Here is an 8,720-nt window from a genome sequence, read left to right on the forward strand (position 1 = left end):
TACTGAGAGTATATACGTCTGCCTATAGTTACTTAGTGTTTTGTCTGCCTATAGTTACTGAGAGTGTATACGTCTGCCTATAGTTACTGAGAGTGTATACGTCTGCCTATAGTTACTTAGTGTTTTGTCTGCCTATAGTTACTGAGAGTGTGTACGTCTGCCTATAGTTACTTAGTGTTTTGTCTGCCTATAGTTACTGAGAGTGTATACGTCTGCCTATAGTTACTGAGAGTGTGTACGTCTGCCTATAGTTACTTAGTGTTTTGTCTGCCTATAGTTACTTAGTGTTTTGTCTGCCTAGGGATCCAGAGTGGCGCAGCGGTCTAATGCACTGCAGTGCTAGAGGTGTCACTACAGACCTGGGTTCAATCCTGTTGGCTGTATCACAACTGGCTGTGATCGGGAGCCCCATAGGGTGGCGCACAGTTGTCCGGGTTAGGGGAGGGTTTGGCCGGGGTAGGCAGTCACTGTAAATAAGAATTTGCTCTTAACTGACTTGCCTACTTAATCAAAGGTTAAATACCCCCCATTCCATTCATAAAGCATTCATCAGGGGTTTAACAACTATGTCATATAATGAAAGCATGCGATGATGGGACCTGTTAAGAATACACTCCTCTTAGACTAAACCTAGAAAGCTGTGTAGTCACGTTCTTTACAATTTGCCAACAGTAGAATACAACGCAACATTGTTATGGCTGTTGCCACGGCCTTGAGAGAGATACAGTGACCTACTCTTCTTTCAGCGTGAGGTAACAAGCTGTTCTGTTTCGATTTACTATTGATAGTTATTTCAAAAGACTACCTCCTACCTCTTTTACGACTGCTGTTGTCCCTTGACCTGACATGGTGGAGAGAGTGTGTGTGTGTTCTTGCGTATGTATGTCTGGAGTTCATAAATCTCGTCTACTTCCGTGTTGTTTTTATGAGTGCCGTTGTTCCTCCCATGACCCGATGCGATGATGCTTCCATTACGTTGTGACAGGAACAGTAGCGTTTAACACCCAACCAGACACATCTCCTGTTGATCGTGTGCTTTATTTAGCCAGGTGACTGTGTTACTTTATGTAGCCAGGTGACTGTCACTTTATGTAGCCAGGTGACTGTGTTACTTTATGTAGCCAGGTGACTGTCACTTTATTTAGCCAGGTGACTGTGTTACTTTATGTAGCCAGGTGACTGTCACTTTATGTAGCCAGGTGAGTGTCACCTTATGTAGCCAGGTGACTGTGTTACTTTATGTAGACAGGTGACTGTCACTTTATGTAGCCAGGTGACTGTGTTACTTTATGTAGCCAGGTGACTGTGTTACTTTATGTAGCCAGGTGACTGTCACTTTATGTAGCCAGGTGACTGTGTTACTTTATGTAGCCAGGTGACTGTCACTTTATGTAGGCAGGTGACTGTGTTACTTTATTTAGCCAGGTGACTGTGTTACGTTATGTAGCCAGGTGACTGTGTTACGTTATGTAGCCAGGTGACTGTCACTTTATGTAGCCAGGTGAGTGTCACTTTATGTAGCCAGGTGACTGTGTCACCTTATGTAGCCAGGTGACTGTGTTACTTTATGTAGCCAGGTGACTGTGTTACTTTATGTAGCCAGGTGTCTGTGTTACTTTACGTGGCCAGGTGACTGTGTTACTTTATGTAGCCAGGTGACTGTGTTACTTTATGTAGCCAGGTGACTGTCACTTTGTGTAGGCAGGTGACTGTGTCACTTTATGTAGCCAGGTGACTGTGTTACTTTATGTAGCCAGGTGACTGTGTTACTTTATGTAGCCAGGTGACTGTGTTACTTTATGTAGCCAGGTGACTGTTACTTTATGTAGCCAGGTGACTGTGTTACTTTATGTAGCCAGGTGACTGTGCTACTTTATGTAGCCAGGTGGCTGTGTTACTTTATGTAGCCAGGTGACTGTGTTACTTTATGTAGCCAGGTGACTGTGTTACTTTATGTAGCCAGGTGACTGTGTTACTTTATGTAGCCAGGTGACTGTGTTACTTTATGTAGCCAGGTGACTGTGTTACTTTATGTAGCCAGGTGACTGTCACTTTATGTTGCCAGTTGACTGTGTTACTTTATGTAGCCAGGTGACTGTGTTACTTTATGTAGCCAGGTGACTGTCACTTTATGTAGCCAGGTGACTGTGTTACATGTAGCCAGGTGACTGTGTTATTTTATGTAGCCAGGTGACTGTGTTACTTTATGTAGCCAGGTGACTGTCACTTTATGTAGCCAGGTGACTGTGTTACTTTATGTAGCCAGGTGACTGTCACTTTATGTAGCCAGGTGACTGTGTTACTTTATGTAGCCAGGTGACTGTCACTTTATGTAGCCAGGTGAGTGTCACCTTATGTAGCCAGGTGACTGTGTTACTTTATGTAGCCAGGTGACTGTGTTACTTTATGTAGCCAGGTGACTGTGTTACTTTATGTAGCCAGGTGACTGTCACTTTATGTAGCCAGGTGACTGTGTTACTTTATGTAGCCAGGTGACTGTCACTTTATGTAGCCAGGTGACTGTGTTACTTTATGTAGCCAGGTGACTGTGTTACTTTATGTAGCCAGGTGACTGTGTTACTTTATGTAGCCAGGTGACTGTGTTACTTTATGTAGCCAGGTGACTGTCACTTTATGTTGCCAGTTGACTGTGTTACTTTATGTAGCTAGGTGACTGTGTTACTTTATGTAGCCAGGTGACTGTCACTTTATGTAGCCAGGTGACTGTGTTACTTTATGTAGCCAGGTGACTGTGTTACTTTATGTAGCCAGGTGACTGTGTCACTTTATGTAGCCAGGTGACTGTGTTACTTTATGTAGCCAGGTGACTGTGTTATTTTATGTAGCCAGGTGACTGTGTTACTTTATGTAGCCAGGTGACTGTCACTTTATGTAGCCAGGTGACTGTGTTACTTTATGTAGCCAGGTGACTGTCACTTTATTTAGCCAGGTGACTGTGTTACTTTATGTAGCCAGGTGACTGTCACTTTATGTAGCCAGGTGAGTGTCACCTTATGTAGCCAGGTGACTGTGTTACTTTATGTAGCCAGGTGACTGTGTTACTTTATGTAGCCAGGTGACTGTGTTACTTTATGTAGCCAGGTGACTGTCACTTTATGTAGCCAGGTGACTGTGTCACTTTATGTAGCCAGATGACTGTCACTTTATGTAGCCAGGTGACTGTGTTACTTTATGTAGCCAGGTGACTGTGTTACTTTATGTAGCCAGGTGACTGTGTTACTTTATGTAGCCAGGTGACTGTGTTACTTTATGTAGCCATGTGACTGTCACTTTATGTAGCCAGGTGACTGTGTTACTTTATGTAGCCAGGTGACTGTGTTACTTTATGTAGCCAGGTGACTGTGTTACTTTATGTAGCCAGGTGACTGTGTTACTGTGGTGACTGTCACTTTATGTAGCCAGGTGACTGTCACTTTATGTAGCCAGGTGACTGTGTTACTTTATGTAGCCAGGTGACTGTCACTTTATTTAGCCAGGTGACTGTGTTACTTTATGTAGCCAGGTGACTGTCACTTTATGTAGTGAGTGTCACCTTATGTAGCCAGGTGACTGTGTTACTTTATGTAGCCAGGTGACTGTGTTACTGTCCAAGTGACTGTGTTACTTTATGTAGCCAGGTGACTGTCACTTTATGTAGCCAGGTGACTGTGTTACTTTATTTAGCCAGGTGACTGTGTTACGTTATGTAGCCAGGTGACTGTGTTACGTTATGTAGCCAGGTGACTGTCACTTTATGTAGCCAGGTGAGTGTCACTTTATGTAGCCAGGTGACTGTGTCACCTTATGTAGCCAGGTGACTGTGTTACTTTATGTAGCCAGGTGACTGTCACTTTATGAGGCCAGGTGACTGTGTTACTTTATGTAGCCAGGTGACTGTCACTTTATGTAGGCAGGTGACTGTGTTACTTTATTTAACCAGGTGACTGTGTAACTTTATGTAGCCAGGTGACTGTGTTACTTTATGTAGCCAGGTGACTGTGCTACTTTATGTAGCCAGGTGACTGTGTTACTTTATGTAGCCAGGTGACTGTGTCACTTTATGTAGCCAGGTGACTGTCACTTTATGTAGCCAGGTGACTGTGTTACTTTATGTAGCCAGGTGACTGTCACTTTATGTAGCCAGGTGACTGTGTTACTTTATGTAGCCAGGTGACTGTGTTACTTTATGTAGCCATGTGACTGTCACTTTATGTAGCCAGGTGACTGTGTTACTTTATGTAGCCAGGTGACTGTGTTACTTTATGTAGCCAGGTGACTGTGTTACTTTATGTAGCCAGGTGACTGTCACTTTATGTAGGCAGGTGACTATGTTACTTTATGTAGCCAGGTGACTGTGTTACTTTATGTAGCCAGGTGACTGTGTTACTTTATGTAGCCAGGTGACTGTGTTACTTTATGTAGCCAGGTGACTGTTACTTTATGTAGCCAGGTGACTTTGTTACTTTATGTAGCCAGGTGACTTTTCTACTTTATGTAGCCAGGTGACTGTGTTACTTTATGTAGCCAGGTGACTGTGTTACTTTATGTAGCCAGGTGACTGTGTTACTTTATGTAGCCAGGTGACTGTGTTACTTTATGTAGGCAGGTGACTGTGTTACTTTATGTAGCCAGGTGACTGTGTTACTTTATGTAGCCAGGTGACAGTGTTACTTTATGTAGCCAGGTGACTGTCACTTTATGTTGCCAGTTGACTGTGTTACTTTATGTAGCCAGGTGACTGTCACTTTATGTAGCCAGGTGACTGTGTTACTTTATGTAGCCAGGTGACGGTGTTACTTTATGTAGCCAGGTGACTGTGTCACTTTATGTAGCCAGGTGACTGTGTTACTTTATGTAGCCAGGTGACTGTGTTATTTTATGTAGCCAGGTGACTGTGTTACTTTATGTAGCCAGGTGACTGTCACTTTATGTAGCCAGGTGACTGTGTTACTTCATGTAGCCAGGTGACTGTGTTACTTCATGTAGCCAGGTGACTGTCACTTTATGTAGCCAGGTGACTGTGTTACTTTATGTAGCCAGGTGACTGTGTTACTTCATGTAGCCAGGTGACTGTGTTACTTCATGTAGCCAGGTGACTGTGTTACTTCATGTAGCCAGGTGACTGTGTTACTTTATGTAGCCAGGTGACTGTGTTACTTTATGTAGGCAGTACAAATAAAACATAGAGAGCTTCACCTCCATCAGAAAGTTTCCCTGAGAGGAGAGAGAAGATTGTGTGCTGGAATATCCAGGGAGAACCAACTGGAGTGAAATTGAACGTTTTCCACACGTTCTAAACCTTTTCCTTACCAGACTTAGATGTGGATCTTATGTAAAATGGAAGATGTGGGGCCGCTATGAGGCTGCTGTGGTGGCGAGGGAGATGTCTTTGTGGTGCCATTATCTCTCCATTATCTCTCCAGAGAGCCACAACCCTGACCAGATTAGGGAAGAAAGAGCCTCATCACCCGTCTCAAATCACACCTTATCCCTCCATGAGTCCTCGGTGGGAGAGAACAGTCGGAGTCTTTATCGTCACTAAAAAGTTTCAAGTTAGACAGTTAAGTGTCCATTTTGTTTACCTTGTCTTTATTATTTTATAACATGTTCTGTCTGTCTGTGTTGTTGGAGCTCTGCTCTGTCCGGGGTGGAAGGAATGAGGTTTGGCTCCTGGCAGCACCACTCTGGTAGGAGAATAAAAAGAGAAGGTGACAGACAGACAGACAGACAGACAGACAGACAGACAGACAGACAGACAGACGGACAGACGGACAGACGGACAGACAGACAGACAGACAGACAGACAGACAGACAGACAGACAGACAGACAGACAGACGGACAGACGGACAGACGGACAGACAGACAGAGAGAGAGAGAGAGAGAGAGAGAGACAGACACCTCCTGCTGGTCTGTCCACACCATTCTGTACACGGAACAATTCACGCCTGGGAGTTTAGGGCTGGGAGAAGATGGAGGGAAATTCCTAAAACACAGATTGGGTAAGGAGGGAGGGAGGAGGAAGAGAGGAGGAATAGTGAGGGGAGCGAGAGAGGGACTAAGGAGGAAAACAGGAACCGTGTGGAGGGATTGGAAGAACAGTAGGGGACAGATGGCATTTTCAGGACGGAGGAGACTGATGCAATTTAGCAATGTCAGTGTGTGTATGTGCGTGTGTGTGTGATGCAGAGCAGTACAGATGGTGTACCTGGCAGATCAGTGGAACAGTGTGATGGAGCTGATCCCATTAGAATGGCTAGAGAGTTTATTTGTATTTATTTTTTATTTAGCCTTAATTAATTTAACTAGGCAAGAACAAATTCTTATTTGCAATGACGGCCTACCCCGGCCAAACCCTAACAACGCTGGGCCAATTGTGCGATTGTGATACAGCCTGGAATCACAGTTGTGATACAGCCTGGAATCAAACCAGGGTCTGTAGTGACGCCTCTAGCACTGAGATGCAGTGTCTTAGACAGCTGCGCCAGTCAGGAGAGAGACTGGAAGAGGGAATATCTCCATTTAAGTACTGCTGTTGTAACTACGTAACTAAACACTAGGCTTTGAAGAAGATTTGACTTATGATGTTTTTTCTATATGGTTTTAGCTTCTTTATTTAAATGCACTCATTGCACTCATTACTCTGTACACAGCAAAATCAATGGTGTACATTTAACCCTGACTGTGGTGTTTGCATCGCTCTACTAATAATAGTGAGTAATACTCAACAGTGTAAACCTGTTGATTTAGAGTAAACCGGACATACTTTGCTTAGTGCTGACGCTGTTACACTTTCTCTGTGTAAGAAATGAACACCTGTAGTGTTACAGTAGATCCTTTAGCGTGTTGTTTTAGCACTGTGCATTTTAAAGACTCATTTTCATATTTCCCAGGGTGGCTTTTCTTTTTGAGTGAAGTGTAGCGTTACCACCCGTGACTGCATTTGTTAGTGACAGAGACATGGTTATTGAATTCTTTCTTTTTCAAGGCCTGTGGCTTTCACAAAGTGAGTACCTATGCAAATGCTATCATTAAAATAGTTACAATTCTATGACAATACATACAGAACATCCCAAGGCCTTACTTTGATGGCCTAGGTTTACCCTAAGATAGTGATGTTAGGAAACTCCTGGTTTACAGGCCTCACCAGGCCTGCAAATTACATTATACAGGCTTGCAAAGTAATCTGTAATTCCTATTGGAATCCAGCCAGAGTTAGAATAGTTTTATTCTCCCGCAACCTGCATTCAGAATGACTGACAGGGTTAGGTAAATGGATAAGAACACTACCTAAATCATTTATCCTGGAACAACCATTTAAAATCAAATCTAATTTTATTTGTCACATACGCATGTTTAGCAGATGTATTTGCGGGTGTAGCGAAATGCTTGTGTTTCAAGCTCCAGTAAAATCTAACAATTCACAACAATACACACAATAGACACAACCTAAAAGTAAAACAATGGAATTAAGGAATATATAAATATTAGGATGAACAATGTTGGAGTGGCATAGACTGAATACAGCAGAATAACATACAGTATATACATATGAGATGAGTAAAGCATAGACTGAATACAGTAGAATAACATACAGTATATACATATGAGATGAGTAAAGCATAGACTGAATACAGTAGAATAACATACATATGAGATGAGTAAAGCAAAAATATGTCAACATTATTAAAGTGGCCAGTGATTTCAAGTCTCTGTATATGGGGCAGCCTCTAATGTGTAGGGTTACGTAACCGGGTGGAAGCCGCCTAGGGATGGCTATTTTACAGTCTGATGGCCTTGAGATAGAAGCTGTTTTTCAGTCTCCCGTCCGAGCTTTGATGCACCTGTACTGACCTCGCCTTCTGGATGGTAGTGGGGTGAACAGGCAGTGGCTCAGGTGGTTGTTGTCCTTGATGATTTCTTTGGCCTTCCTGTGACATCGGGTGGTGCAGGAGTCCTGGAGGACAGGTAATTTGCCCCCGATTATGCATTCAGCAGAAGGGTGGAATAAATCTAACAAATTCATTGGATTAGTTTAGAAAAATGCATGTTATTTATCTTTGTGTAGCATACGATTAATCAATCAATCAATCAATGTACATGCAAAAACACAGATATTAAAACAATCCTTAAACATCTACCGGCAATAGAGCATGCTGGGAAATATGATAATGAAGGGAGTGGCTTTGATGGGATTGTTTTACTCTCCAAAGTGTAAAACAATAACTCTGGTTATTAACACCAAATCTGGAGGTTATTTTACACCACTTAATTTAACACTACAGGGTGAATTGAACTCCTGAATCATCACTAGAAATGTTACAATGAAAAATCAACACTGGACAATTTCCCGTGTTATTAGATCAATATGGGAAGTTGTCTCTACTAGACTTGAACAATTGATATTAATAGTCCCTAATAGTCCCTAATAGTCCCTAATAGTCCCAATGTTCTGTCTGTCTTTGGACTAATTGTTTTTCTGTCTTTCTCTCTGCATCGCTGTTGCATACTGAACATTATTCATTACATTATTCATACTGAACATTATTCATTACATTATTCATACTGAACATTATTCATTACATTATTCATACTGAACATTATTCATTACATTATTCATACTGAACATTATTCATTACATTATTCATACTGAACATTATTCATTACATTATTCATACTGAACATTATTCATTACATTATTCATACTGAACATTATTCATTA

The sequence above is a fragment of the Oncorhynchus tshawytscha genome, linkage group LG08, assembly GCF_018296145.1.
Source record: "Oncorhynchus tshawytscha isolate Ot180627B linkage group LG08, Otsh_v2.0, whole genome shotgun sequence".
NCBI classification, from domain to species: domain Eukaryota; kingdom Metazoa; phylum Chordata; class Actinopteri; order Salmoniformes; family Salmonidae; genus Oncorhynchus; species Oncorhynchus tshawytscha.